General features: G+C 34.9%; 1 long non-coding RNA gene across 1 annotated transcript in view; it reads left to right on the top strand.

Moving 5' to 3' along the window:
* LOC116167321 overlaps positions 1–16,036 on the top strand; it is a 75,312-nt gene extending 59,276 nt beyond the window's left edge. Inside the window, exon 3 of the long non-coding RNA XR_004144504.1 lies at positions 16,006–16,036. This is a non-coding gene — a long non-coding RNA (uncharacterized LOC116167321). The remainder of the gene's footprint in view (positions 1–16,005) is intronic.

Consider the following 16,036-nt stretch of genomic DNA (forward strand, 5'->3'; position numbering starts at 1 on the left):
ATAGGTAGTTTGGTAAGTTTGCCGATTCAGAATCCAACCGGCGTATCCCACGTGTAAAGTACTAAATGCGAATGATACTGACATTTCACCGTTCTAACTGATGACAATCGTCCCACAAGCATCCCTCGAAAGCCTCGTGTCACGAGATATCTCGTTTCCTGAATATTGAGGATGTATCCTATAATTGCTGTGGTTGAAAAGTTTATCCTATATACTTATCTAAAATCGTTGCTTTGCTGGAAACTAAAGTTTAACGGATTGTCTACTCTGAGATAATTAATTAGGGATGCTGTGTTCATATCAAGTATCAAGCCCATAATAAAGCGCTCCAATGCATTTGCGGAACTTAAATCATAGAGGGTAGAAATTACGACAAAAGTACCTACAAACTTCCGCAATTAAAACTATACCAATTCATTGAACTGGTTACATTCCGACAGATTTCAATATTCTAAGGGCTCCCATATTTACTGCTCTGATTCTAAAATGAATTAAATGACATAGTTTCATTTGCCGGCGTCGACTTGAATCGATCACTGCAGTTTCAGCGTTCCTGCATTTCGTGACCGAAGACATTACAAAATACGATTTGATCATGGATTAATATTTTAAGACAACATAACGTCCTACGAAATTATGGATTGCGTGCGTAATGTACTAAGCGATTGCTACATTGAAGACACTTGAATTTAAAAAGGGAATGGGGAAATGCTTTGATCTTAAATTCAGTGCAAATTAGTGTGCCCGATGCCTATACTAAATTGGAGTAGAGATCTGCATGTAGAGAGCATGTAAATAATTAACTATACATAAAGTCTAGTTAGCACTTTACAATATAACAGAAAGTAAATACAATTCAAGCGTAAAGCCCATCTGCCCAGTCCCGTTTAATTTTTAAGGTCACCAATAATACATACTAACTCCCTCCCCATCAACCAACTAATAATTATATCTTTCATGGCATTCTAATTAAGGGTCTCGACAAATTGCGAGTCAATGAGATCTCAACTTTTTGTTTCGCGTTATTATTTATTTATTATCCCATTCTTATTCTGGGCTCTCAACAGGCTTGTGCCCGCATAATGCTTTTGACATGCTCAAAAACCGGTGTTCGCAATCTAGCTCAAGTTAGGAAGCTAAAAGTCCAGAAATTCTAAATTCAACGTGCAAACTCCTGTTGAAGGGAATAAATCAAAGAACAATAATTTTCAGTACAAGGTGCCCCCATTCAAAAATTTCTAATTTGTTAAACGTCCGTGAAGTTGGCACCGCCCATTGTTCATATTAATATTATTTGTATGCACATCGTTTGTTTATCGTTTGTTTACGTTTGTTTAACTATTTTCATCGTTTGTTTACATTTCCGTATGTCTTTTTTAAAAATTCCAAATGGGCGAACTATCTTCACGGTGGCTGGCCCAAAATCATTAATGTTGCTAAGTTTGCAAGTCAATTGCTTATCGTCTGTGGACGCGTAAACTTTACTGTCATTATGTTATTTTTCATCACGATATGTATTTTTTTAAAAAATGTTAAATGGAAAATTAACTTTATGGTGGTGCAGCGAAAATTCGCTTATGAACTCTACAATTGTAGCAGTAGCATGCATGCGGTGATTAGGTAAACGTAAAAGGCTCTAATAAATTAGTCACTGTTCTTCAATCAATTCTCTAATTTTCATATTAAAATGTACGATGGTACTTAGAACTGCCTACCGTTTCAATACAATGCTATAAAAAATGAGTTGCTGTCGAGTCACCTTTTGAATTTTTGTTTACATGGGAAATTGTAACACAGATTTAAATAGTATAGTATACTTAATTCTTCAGCGCCGCTCGCGAGCGTTTTTTCCGCTCCCGAACGTTTTTTTCGCTCTCGAAAGTTTTTTTCTGCTCCCGAGCGCTTTTTCCGCTCTTGAGCTTTTTTTCGGCTCACCAGCACTTTTCCCAAGCGCTCGCGATAAACCACTCGAGCACTTTTAGGAGTGTTCGGAACTCGCAAGCGGTCTCGCGTTGAAATTATGGATTCTACAGGCCACGTTCTATAAGAATTTTTTTTCCGGGTCGATGTGAGACAAATTTTTTTTCGGGCCTCAAAAAAAGGCAGTGTATAAACCTTCCTTTTTTACCAAAAATCGACCACACCAAAATTTCTCGGGAAAACACTTTTTCTTATTAATTTTGGTGTGTAGAATCCAAAACAAGTCGTACTTTTTCGATCAGACTGCTCAATCAAAAGTTATTACACTACATCTTTTTCAAGTGTAATTCAGAAACTGTAAGATATATTTCAGAAGACATTAATTGTAATTCAGATTAGAGAATTTAAATTCAGAAAGTGTTAAGTGTAATTCAGAATAGTAAATTGAATTTGAGAAATCATCACATGTAATTCAGGATAGTCATTTTAATTTCAGAAAGCGTAAATTGTAATTCAGATTAGTAACTTGTATTGCAGATAGGGTAAATTGTTTTTCAGAGTCCGTCATTTGTAATTGAGAATTTATCAATTGTAATTCAGAATTCGTTATTTTTCTTTAAAAATTAAATTATCAAAATACCTCTGGATGTGATTTTGTTATTGTTGTCAAGGTATGTTTGCAAGCGTTAATTATTAAATAAAAAAAGTGTGAGTTAGTGTAAATATTCAACAATATTATGAATTTAAAAGATAATTGTGCAATTTGTCAAATTGCTATGACAAGAAATGCAGTAATTCAATTGCAAATATGCAGGCACCTGTTACATCCAAAATGTGCTGAACCCTTGCAGAATGGTCAAGACATTTTTTGTGCAATATTGAAAAGTTGCGCCACAATAGTGTCCAAGTGTGACACTACCCTAAGTTACTGATCTGAATTACACTCCATAGTTTCTGAATTACATTTTATACACTCTCCGAAATTGAAATTACGGTTCTGAATTACATGTGATGGTTTCTGAATTACAATTAACATTTTCTGAAATCCAATTGACTAATCTAAATTACAATTTACGCTTTCTGAAATTAAATTAACTAATCTGAATTACATTTGATAGTTTCTGAAATTTAGTTTACTAATCTGAATCACATTTAACACTTTCTGAAATCCAATTGACTAATCTGAATTACAATGTGATGGTTTCTGAATTACACTTGAAAAAGGTGTAGATGTCATTTAACCCTCATAAGGTANAAAAAATTCAAAGGGCTGTAACTTTTCAACTAGTAGCCCAATCTTGGAACTGTTTGAAATTATGGATTCTACAGGCCACATTCTATAAGAAAATTTTTTTCCGTGTCGATCTGAGACAATTTTTTTTTCGGGCCTCAAAAAAAGGCAGTGTATAACCTTCCTTTTTTACCAAAAATCGACTGCACCAAAATTTCTCGGGAAAACACTTTTTTCTATTAATTTTGGTGCGTAGAATCCAAAACAATTCGTACTTTTTCGATCAGACTTCTCAATCAAAAGTTATAGACTAGAAACCAATTTCGAAAGAAAATTCAATTCCGGGTCGATCTGAGCTTTTTTCATACAATTAGAACGCGCGTCGCTCGAGCGGTTTTTTAGAACACTCGATCCAGCTCTGTCTCAACTAATAACGGGCGATCGAAAATGAGTTGCTGTTGAGTCTCCTTTGGAAGTTCAAGTTAAGTACAATCACAGATTTAAATACAATACAATTTCCCATGTAAAGAAAAATTCCAAAGGTGACTCGACAGCAACTCATTTTTTATCGCATTGTATTAAAACGGTAGGCGGTTCTAAGTACCATCGTACATTTTAATTTGAAAATTAGAGAATTGTTTGAAGAACAGTGACTAATTTATTAGAGCCTTTTACGTTTACCTAATCACCGCATGCATGCTACTGCTACAATTGTAGAGTTCATAAGCGAATTTTCGCTGCACCACCATAAAGTTAATTTTCCATTTAACATTTTCTAAGAAAGATGCATATCGTGATGAAAAATAATATAATGACAGTAAGTTTACGCGCCCACAGACGATAAACAAATGACTTGCAAACTTAACAACATTATGATTTGGGGTCAGCCACCGTGAAGTTAGTTCGCCCATTTGGAATTTTGAAAAAAGACATACGGAAATGCAAACAAACGATGAAAATAGTTAAGCAAACGTAAACAAACGATAAACAAACGACCTGCATCGATAAACAAATAAAATTATAATTTTGGGCGAGCCACCGTGAAGTTAGCTCGCCCATTTTGAATTTTTAAAAAAGACATTTGTTAACACACATCAGACACAGACGCATAATCGTGGTATTTACATTAATTTAATAATCTGTACATGGGCACCTACACCTACCTTTCCCTAACTAACCAATTAAAAGATCGTTTTAAGTTAAACCGAGGTGTTGGATTAGAGATTTCCTCCAGAGGGAATCTAATTTGTTTTCATTCTAGGTCGTACAAATAAACTTTATCGCATATCTTTAAAGTGGAGGAAAGCGTATTACGACTATCCAAGTGCGGTAGAAACTGAAAATTACCGTGGAGTTTAGCTTAGTTCCTTTAACGCTTTTCTATCTATTATATGGGCCATTTAATACATTTTTCCCCTGACTTTTTCAGTTTCGTTTTACAGTTTCTCAAACCGATTTCCACCAATTTTGTTTCACCCCGTCTGCTGGGTACACAAAAATCGTGTTAATTTCTCTCAAGTTGATAAAACTTATTTTTTGTGAAGGGGAGACATGATCGATGCATTGGCTTGAAGACCTTCCCAGCCTAATCTTTCCTACATATGTTTCAGAACGCGTATCGTGATGTAATCTGCCCTCTATCCCCTTCCATATTAAACCGTTGCTGGCGATGACAATTCAACGCCTTTGGAATATTAAATAAATTTGGGGGGTGCGTCTTTTTCGATTTCCGTTCGTCTGTTTACAGTTGCTCAATTATAATAGAATTTCCCTTAATCGCTTTAAAGTAAGTTTCTAACTGTTGTACATGGAGCATAAAATGGTGCCAGATTTAATTTATATGGAGGCGGTATTCTTAACCGGGAATACATAATGCAATTTTTGTTCCCCAGGAACAAGATGTTTGCAATATAAAATGACAAGACGAACATGGAATTAGAGTTCCTCCAATAAAACGCAACATAGTGTAAGTATCTATAAATACGAATTCTAATTTCATCATTTTTATAGACCACTTTCACCTTAAAACGTGCAATTCATTTCGAACATTAAAGCAGGTTTTTTTTATGTATACGTGTAACGTCTATGAGGTCTCGGAATTCGATTGTATAGTTTATGCAAACTTAGAAAAGTTCTTCTTTAAAGAAAATAAACCCCTAAAGCCAGAGACAGAGAGGCGTGACCGCACGGTGTCATTGGATGAATCGTTTTCGATAGGTTTGTTGCATGTGGCATGTAGGTCAACTGTGTAAAATTTGAACCGATTCGGTCCAAGCTCGGGTCCAAGCGTTTGGCATTTATCGTGTTCACGGACGGACAGACGGACACCATCGACCCCCCTATAAAGCTTACATCGCACTGCTTTGCCGCTTAATATGGGTTATAATTTTAAGTGCAATAACCTATGTAAAATAACATTGGGGGGTTAATTGTGGATATTACAACTGAAATTGTTCAATAAACAAAATGAAAAACCAAAGTCACTCGTCGAAGAAATCGTTCACCAATAAAATAGAACATTTAAACGTCTTATTTACTACGAAATGGATCAGAATGTACTCAGCTCATGAACTAAACAACGAGAAAATTATATTTCCAAACACTTTGGCACACAGTATTGCGACAGTGATCATTGTATACCAAAAAAACTTTCGTAAATTTAATAAAAGGGCGGAAGCGAGACGATACCGGTTCTGCCAATACAAGTGCTTCAAATAAAAACGATTGAAGTTTGCAGCTGAAATTCAGAAACGTACTGCGATCTGCTGTTAATTAAACATCATCAAACTGAATATTAAATAAATGTGCTTTCAAACAGGTATGTAAGGGTAGACATCAATTGCAGGGTGTGCTAGCTGTCGTGCACAGAATTAGGAGAAAGGCAAGCTCTAATTTCGTACTTACCATAACAAAAATATAAAGATTATTTATTACTCATTAGAATGTTGACTACGGGTACTTAACGAAGTAAATTGCTTATGATATTCTCAAGCCAACTATTATTTAGATCAGGGTTACCTAGTATAATTTGTAACTTGAGAGTAGGGTTGAAGAAAACTTTCAACCTCCCCCATACTTTAGTAGTAATTGATAAAAATGTAAAAGGGACAGTTGACAAGGGGCTACATCAGATTGTCGAAAGTGGCGACTAGTGGTTACATGTTAACAATTGCTTTACACACTTATTGTGCTTTGTTCAGCTGTAACATGGCAATTAATCCATTTTCTTAACAGTTAACATTTCTTATGTATATAATAAATGTAGGGTCATTTGACTCCATTAGCATATTGTTATAAATTGCTTTTCTTTCATTCAATATGTAAATTTTAAGTAATTTTTAACAATTAAACACATAGTAAAATATGGGAGAAGTTTCTTCAACCCTACTTTATAAAAAAAATCAAATTACAATTGTGTGCTCTTACAGTTTCAAATTTTTTCTATCGTGTGCATTTTTAATTGTTTTGACATTGTAACGTAAAATTAACTACGTGCTTTATTTATTACAACAAATTAACAATCAACTTATAACAGTAATTATTATTTATCACTAACTTAAGCGCTTCGAAGTTGGAACTCTCTGAAATACGCTACAATTTGCTTATATGGTAAACTACAATTGTTCTTAGAACGATTCGGAATGTCATTTTTCCCGGAAGGACTGCGTCACATCCGCCTTCGCTGTTATCGCCTATTAATCTTTCATGGTGCCTCCATGTCTAATGTCTATGGGGATTTCTGGGAATGTTCGCTTCGCTGTTGCGTCACTGTAGCGACGGTAGCGGAGACAGTCTCAGGCAACTCTGGTTCTGTAAAGCGAACTTCATGCCGATACTTGCACGAGTGACTTTTTTAGATAGCAATAAATTATACAGCTTCCCAATATTGTAGGTAAAGCACCTTCCAAATAGTGCTGTTTTGTGGTAGGGGGTGTAATCAGAAGATTGAATGTATTCCTTGTATACCTCTATTTGCCAAATGCATTGACAATCTCTTGCTGAATTTTATTTAACTCGGTTCCTCTAAAAACCTGTTTTTGAATTAACGAAGTCCATTTAAAAAGGGTGGCGGTGATCAATGTTAGTTAGGTATTTAATAATAGTAACAAATTAAGGGTATCTTAGGTTTGATTTATTTTTCAATATATTCGCGTTGGAATTGTTTTTGTTTATTAACCATGAACGTGGAATCAATAGAAGAATTAAAACTTCAAAGAAGGGAGTCGTTTCTCCATTAGTTTTCTTGCAATAATTACCGCAATTTCATTCTATGCTATTCGGGATAAGAAGGTACAAAGTAAAGACCACGAGAAAAGGAGTGTCCTCCTAACTATGAAATAGGATAGCCCATTTTATTGTATTTAGAAGATGCAAATTTCGTGCCACATCAAATTTTTGTGTTTAAATAATCTATAAACAACCCTCCAATTTTATTAAAAAAAACCAATCCTGATTTCAAATTACGTAATTTTTTAGAACATTTCTGTCGTAGAGGCTGTAACTTTTACGGTATGATCAAATATTTTGTTTTTTTGGTAGTTTGATTAAATGAGCGACAAGGGACCCTCTAATCGCTTTCTAAAAAAATCTATCCTGTTTTCAAATTACGTAGAGCTTTTTTAGAAAATTTGCTCTTACATGTACAGCAATTCTTGGTATTTATTGGTTTGATAGATTATATTTTTGTGATGCTGAAATTATTAAATATGGATAAACTGCCTCCTCGTTTTTAACTTCAAAAATTCACGTTAACATATGATTAAGTGATCCAGAAGGGTCTCTTCAAACATCATTTAAAAATAAAATCCCATCCTGTCTTCCAATTACGTAATTCTTGTAGAAAGTTTCTATCGTAGGGAGGCACAAATCAGAACAGAACGATTACAAATCTGAATTTAGTAGCGATCGAAATGCTGGTAACTCCAAATTAAAAATTCCCTATATCACCGTTGGTTTTGACGCACAGAACGCGGAATTTGGTGCACAAATCAGCACATAATGAGCACAATTGAACTCAATTGGAAATAGTACACAGGCATTAAGATTAAGATTAAAAATTCTATCTCGATTAAATAACGAAACAAAGCGTAAGTAGTGGTTCACACACCCAGCACAAATTGAGCACACACTAAACTTTCCTCCGGTGCTTCTAATCAATCACCTTAGCATGGCGGAAAAGTTAGAGGTTAGAACAATATCGATAATTGTCAAAAGGAATTATAAATAAATCAAATCAAATCAAAATCAAAAGTTATAGACTAGAAACCAATTTCGTAAGAAATTTCAAAGGGCTGTAACTTTTGATCTAGTAGCCCAATCTTGGAACTGTTTGAAATTATGGATTCTACAGGCCACATTCTATAAGAAATTTTTTGTTCCGGCCGATCTGAGACAATTTTTTCTTTCGGGCGAAAAAAAAGGCAGTGTATAACCTTACTTTTTTTACCAAAAATCGACTACACCAACATTTCTCGGGAAAACACTTTTTCGTATTAATTTTGGTGCGTAAATCCAAAACGATTTGTACTTTTTCGATTAGACGTCTCAATCAAAAGTGATAGACTAGAATCCAATTTCGTATGAAACTTCAAAGGCAGGTTCAAAGGGCTGTAACTTTTGATCTAGTAGCCCAATCTTGGAACTGTTTGAAATTATGATTCTACAGGCCACATTCTATAAGAAATTTTTTTTTCTGGCCGATCCGAGACAGTTTTTTCTTTTGGCCGAAAAAAAAGGCAGTGTATAACCTTCCTTTTTGATCTAGTAGCCCAATCTTGGAACTGTTTGAAATTATGGATTCTACAGGCCACATTCTATAAGAAATTTTTTTTTCTAGCCGATCTGAGACAGTTTTTTCTTTTGGCCGAAAAAAAAGGCAGTGTATAACCTTTCCTTTTTTACCAAACAACGACTACACCAAAATTTGTCGGGAAACACTTTTTCTTATTAATGTTGGGGCGTAGAATCCAAAACAATTCGTTCTTTTCGATTAGACTTCTCAATCAAAAGTTATAGAATAGAAACCAATTTCAAAAAAAAATTCATAGGGCTGTAACTTTTGAACTAGTAGCCCAATCTTGGAACTGTTTGAAATTATGGAGTCTACAGGTCACATTCTATAAGAAATTCTTTTTTCCGGCCGATCTGCGACAATTTTTTATTTTGACCGAAAAAAATGCAGTGTAACCTTCCTTTTTTACCAAAAATCTACTACACCAAAATTTGTCGGGAAAACACTTTTTCGTATTAATTTTGGTGCGTGGAATCCTAAACGATTCGTACTTTTTCGATTAGACGTCTCAATCAAAAGTTATAGACTAGAATCCAATTTCGTAAGAAACTTCAAAGGGCTGTAACTTTTGATCTAGTAGTCCAATCTTGGAACTATTTGAAATTATGGAGTCTACAGGCCACATTCTATAAGAAATTCTTTTTTCCGGCCGATCTGAGACAATTTTTTCTTTTGGCCGAAAAAAAAGGCAGTGTATAACCTTCCTTTTTTACCAAAAATCTACTACACCAAAATTTGTCGGGAAAACACTGTTTCGTATTAATTGTGGTGCGTAGAATCCAAAACGATTCGTACTTTTTCGATTAGACTTCTCAATCAAAAGTTACAGACGAAACCAATTTCGTAAGAAATTTCAAAGGGCTGTAACTTTTCATCTATAATAATGAGTGATTCATTACTTGCGAGTCCAAGTCTATCATTGGGATTTCGAAAACCATAGAAGATACGAATATACAAAGAAACGACTCCTAACGATCAAATTCCTTGGATAGGGTTTCTTTCCTCAAGTTCGTTCAGGGGGCGCTATCTTGAAGCGGAAGTTGGATCACACTGAACCTCACTTTCGAATAGCACAATGTCCGTGTGATATTTTTTGGGGGTTGGTTTCCCTTTCCTCTAGGAATCGATTAATTTTATCTCGACCCCGAAAAATTCGCCCATGAAAATGGAGTTTTTAAATGTGGAGCTGAATATTTCCCTTTGAAGAGAATAATTGTGGGGAGGAATTTTCGAAGTTGGTAGGAACTGTTCTTGATCCCACAATAGAATTTACTTGAAAGCAGTTAATTAAACCTAACGAAAGCGGGATCGAAAAGTTTTAGATGCAAAAATTAGTTTTAACTACATTTTCCAGCATCTTCACTTCAGGACTGCTAGAAAGAATTTTCCATTTAAATCGTTTGTCGAGCGGTTTGTTATCGATATGTTGACTAGCATGTGAATTTCTTACCACTCGACGTCTCTACAAATTGAACAGCGTGCTCTACTTTATCGGTGGTTTTCAAAGCGAAGTAACACAAAGGTATTTATTGGAAAGTTTTCTATAAATTCCTTGTCTCAAAGGTACACTGCTACTAATGATCGTGTTTGATTTCCAAGTAAATGGAAACAAAAAAGAGGATAGATTGAAATTTAGGGATCGGGAGACATTCTTTACATTCCCCATTCGTTACCGAAAACAAATTGTCGACTTAATAAAATCATGACTTTTATTTTGGGTTGCTAAACCCAAATTATAACAAACAACTGTTGGCAGTATTAAAACACTCGAAAACGCACATTCGTATAGGGAAAATCAGTACAAGAGTACCTATACTCTATTTCTACTTACCATAAACCCCAAGAAGGTATAGATTTAGGCTAATGAGACAAGTTCTCGAATTGTTTTCGGGTCTCGCCTGAGTAGCTGGGTGACCAACTGGGTCGAGGGGTGGGGTAATTGTGATGTGCTTTTACGTCGTTTCTCCGCTGAATTCCTACTGACACTCTTCTAAGTGAACGTAAACCTGATGGGTCTTAACGTATTCGCTTGCAGTTACAGATCTGTTTTAGCATGTACCAACGCTTTCAATAGATATTTTACAAGGGTCGGCTGAAAGCGATTCTAAATCGACTAGCTTTTTTTAACTATCGTTTTCGTGAAATGTGTCAGGTTTCAGTTATAAATTAGATGCTCGTTCTGTGGCTGTGAGCTATGATTTTTATGATTTCAAGTGTAGTTTAACGATAAGGGAATGAAACCCTTACAACACAAGGCCGGCTCAAAGCAAAAGTTACGTGTAAACAAGCACTGAGCACCAGGACACGCCTTAATCACGGCACAATGAAAAATGACAATCTCGACTTCAAATTCCAAATTCTACGGCGCGATGAAATTCCTTAAATTCCAAAAGAATTACTAAGACAAATTTTGAAGACACCTGAAATAAACTTTGGGTACGGATCAATAAAATTAATCATAATTATAAGCATGAGACATTTATCTGGATCGCTAAAGGGTTCGAATAGACATACGATTTACATGAGTTAGACAGACATCATTTATTCTAAAAACACAACATTTTAGTTAACAAAATGAACTATAACAGTCATTTTACACACCCCAAATAAGCGTTCGATATCAATTAAACAAATTAGTGCAATCTTATTTTACTTACAGTTTTCTGTAAAATCCAATAAATTCAGGTTAAAACCACTAATTGCGACAGAGAACTAACGCACTCACAATCGTGGTCCATCACACTTTTTTGTCTATAATAATAATAATAATATTTAATTCATGTGCAGAAACAGCTTACAATCGTCATATAAATGGAAAATCAAGGCATTATACATTTATATAGATATAGCGTAATTTAGATACTCATCTAAACTTATCTACTAGCTTATCTACCTACTCCTCGGGACGAACGTAATTTTTTTTGCATTGAATTGGACTGGCTAGCTAACGCACGACCGATGAAACGTTGGATGTTCGAAACAACCGACGAATATCTTCAATGAAACATTTCACGTCAAATCCTTCACTCGAACTCTGCTGACTTCCTGATTAAAGCGTTATGAACTTTACTTGTTGAACAATTAGGAAGCGCGTCTTCTAACCTTTCAACGAACAGCACCCCGGTCTCAAAATTGACAAAAAGCCCCCTTCTTATACCAACTTCAGTATTTAAAATCCCTCTTCCAATTGCAAAATTCAAAAATCTTCATCCAACTAACAGACGCGTAGCAACAGCCAATCCTGCATACGTTCCTTGTTCCTCCTTAACATATCCAAATTTTTACGCGGAATTCTCTTGTTTTTTCCGTCAAGGAACTACGCCAGTTCTTGGGTAGGCTGAATTTTTTTAGAAGTTTCTTACCCAAAACTGCGTTAATACAAAACTTTTGTGCGTAATGTGAAAGGCAAAATACTAGTTATCTGGACACCAGAAGCTATCACGGGGTTCGCAAAGATATCGATAGACCAGGGTCGTAGCCAGATTGATTACTAAGAGCGAGTCAATAAATCCACAGAACGGGCGAGCGAAATAATGTTTTGCGTGAAATACCATCCGCTGTAGAAATTCGTTTTTCTTGGAAAATACAGTTCACATAAGGTTTATATAATTGACTTAATAAATAAAAAAAGATCATTTTTAAAACCTTTTCAGCTGTTGACCTTCGCCTAAGAACGCATTTGCAAACTAGTTACTTTCGGTTCAGTGGTTGGCACAGACACACGGACTGACGATCATTGAGATCTGGGCTCCTAGGGATTCAAAACGCAGATATCTGTCATAAAAGTGGGAGGTCATTTGTTACCTATTGTACATGCAAGATAAGTACGTCTATTATTATCATGCTTTAAAGAAAACCAGAAAATTCTGATCACTTTCGAAGATATGCGAGAAAAACCCAAATTTCGTTTTTATTTTTTCTGATATTATTTGGCCCAGATACAAAGAAAAAAAAACACTTTCTCATTTCCACTATTTCAGCTCAAGATAGCGTTGTGAGATTTTTAATAAAACGCTTTCTTTTGGATCATTAATTTTATTTTTTATATGGCTCGTAAAAAAAGTACATACCGTATTGAGTAGAATTTTTTTTTATTGTAAATACAAAAATGTACGGCACACAAAGAAAAAACAAAAGTTGGAAACTCTTGGTTTCAACAGGATGGTGCCCCGCCCACAACGCCTTAATCGTGCGAGAATACCCATCCAACATATTTTCCAGGGAATTTGTTAGACAGATAAACTCGATGTTGAAAATGAAACTGGCCTACAGTCTTTTTGTTTTTGAGTTATGGGCAGTTTTAGATTTTTAATTAGAAGCCTACAATTTCTTTTTTATTAAGTTATCGGAAATGTGTTTATTACAAAAGTCTCTTTGTATTGATTCGGACTCAACCTCATTTTTTAAATGGATCCGATTTAAAAGATTAAAAAGAAATTAAAAAATTTTGTGAAATTGGTGTTGTTGAATCGTTCTTTAATACCAGCCCTGGTATAGTTTTGAAAAGAGAATTTAATATGCTATCTGTATAGATTAAACTATACAGGGTGTTCCATTACAAAAAATGAGGTCAAATCCTATAACTTTTTTACTTGATTCCGTATACTTATTTTTGAAATTGTAGATTATGCAACAATCATTTGCAATACACATTTCCGATAAAGAAATGATATGCTTGTATCTAAAAATCGAAAAAGGCAACTTTTACCCATCAATCAAAAACAAAGGACTGTAGGCTAGTTTGGTTTATCTCAAAAAACATATCGAGACTGTGATGTCATTCAGTTATAGTTACACCATCGACCAAATTTGGGTACCCTGTATAGAGAGGATAATTTATGCACAAATGCGAATTGTCTAATTTTAATAGTCGATAATTCCGAATATCAGGTGCGTTTCTGTATATTAGATCATTTATGAGCGTGCGATAGGTATTCGTCATATTAAGCACTCAAAACCGCATTTGCATTACTCAATGATCACAAGGACTCCCACGACATCTACCAATCGACATTCTACGTCATCCCCAGTAACAACCAGGTCGGGAAGGCGAGTGCCTCGGCGAGTGCAGTTTCCGCAAAGGATTTTAAGAAAAAAACAACTACCGAATATCCTCAAGCTTATTCAGTGAGTTGGAGTAGGTAAGACCAATTAAGATACTCAATTTAGCTCTAGTTACAGAGACATCTCGCCTCCAGACATCCGGAACCCTTTATGAAAACAATGTACTGCTGAAATTAAAAGACTCAGAAAGGACAACCTTCAGATCCACCTAATTGTTACAGATTTACCCTTTAAATTCCACTAGCCACAATTTATTGGAAAATTGGCCCTCTAAACTTCGACACCCTGTAAATTTTTAGCTTCCTAACATGAACTAGGTAGCTATTGCGATCACCGTTTTTTGGACATGTCAAAATTTCATCAAATGTCGACGTTTTACATCATTTTAAGCAACTTTCAAAGAATAAAATTTTTTCCGTTTGTCTGTTGGCAATTTTCTGAGGTAACTGCTCGAGAGATTCGGTTCAAATTTTGGATATGTGTATTAGGCATACGGAAACGAAAAATAACGGGCCGGATTTTTGAAAAAAAATTTTGGAGCGCCGCAAAGGCATCGAACTTGTTTTTGTCAATCAACCGCACAACCTACAAAAATTATGCCATTACAAAAAAAATGAGAAAAAAAATGTCAAAGTTAAAAAACTAAAATTTTTTCGCCAAAACTAAATTAATTCTAATTATGAATTATATGATGCCTTGTGACATTAAAATAAAAACATAAATAAAATCAATAGACAAACGTGAGCAAAAATTAAAAAAAAAAGAGAGGTGTTCTCGCTGTTGTTTAACTTCGGTGATAGGACGAAAATCGGCGTTTTCAATATGGTATTTCCGTTGTCGAGACAGTTCCTGTTCTAACGGAAACAAATGCAGAATCTCTTCTTAAAAAAAGGGCACCTGAAAAGGATGCAAAAGCGACGCGAATTTCGCAATTTGGGGGTTTCTCATGCTTGACGGAAATTGCATCAAAATAGCAGAGGGAAAATACGTCCTGTGTTAAGAAAAAGATGCACACAACAATAGAAGAAATCCAAAGCAAAGCAATTCTCAATTGAAAAATCAATTGAAAATCAAAAAATTGACCATCATTAATAATTGTTTAAGATATTTTGAATTCTGTTAGAGGTCAATAAAAATTTATACGTCAGCTCGATCAGGTATGAATGGACCAAAATCACTACTGCATAGGCGTTTCCAGCGCAATTCTTGGTTCGGATAAGCACATATTAATAAGGGTATGATACTCAAAATCGATGCATAAATAACATTTTTGACATCCCTTGGACGATAACCCTTTGATAATATATTCAATTTTTGTTATTAAAATCAATTATTTTTCATTTGTGGTGGCATAATACTTGCAATAAGTATTGAAAGGGAAATGGGTATTAAACATTTTATAAATGGCTGTTGTCGTGTGTCTATTTCAATTTACTGCTTGCCTGCTTTACCGAGTTAACGCCCCGCGCGCCCTTCAATTTGAAAAAAGCCGATACAATAAAAGGCCCAGATCAGTTTTATATTTGAAAAGCAGAGAGTAGTGCAGTAATAAGCCCTAAGATCTAATCTCCATTTTTACAAACAATGAATATTTTTTAGTACTGTTCTTTGAGTTTTCAAAATTAAAGCAAAAGAAAATTTTTGATTCATGAGATCCTTGCGGAAACGTTTTATCTTTCGGCAATTGCACGCTTGTAATGTAATTTAATTGCTTATTTATTTTTCTCTGCAGGGATCCCCGACAGGGTTGTCGGTTGCGTGTATAACTAAAATAGCTCCTCTTATGTATTGTTGAAGTGCTTTATTAATTCATGCTATCGTGACCGCTCCCAGCACTAATATACAAACGTCTGTAGCTGCAAAAGCTTCCATATTCTATTTAAACTGAAATTCTAGGTATTACTTATTATTTACAATCCTTGCGCTTGGCTGTGACGTAAGAACATTACATTTTGCACTTTACACGACTTCCACTTGTTAAAAGTATTTTTTTTTCCAGATTGTAAACGCGATCTTCAATTAGGTAAGTA

Source organism: Photinus pyralis, unplaced genomic scaffold (genome assembly GCF_008802855.1).
Source record: "Photinus pyralis isolate 1611_PpyrPB1 unplaced genomic scaffold, Ppyr1.3 Ppyr1.4_LG3b, whole genome shotgun sequence".
Classification (NCBI taxonomy): Eukaryota; Metazoa; Arthropoda; class Insecta; order Coleoptera; family Lampyridae; genus Photinus; species Photinus pyralis.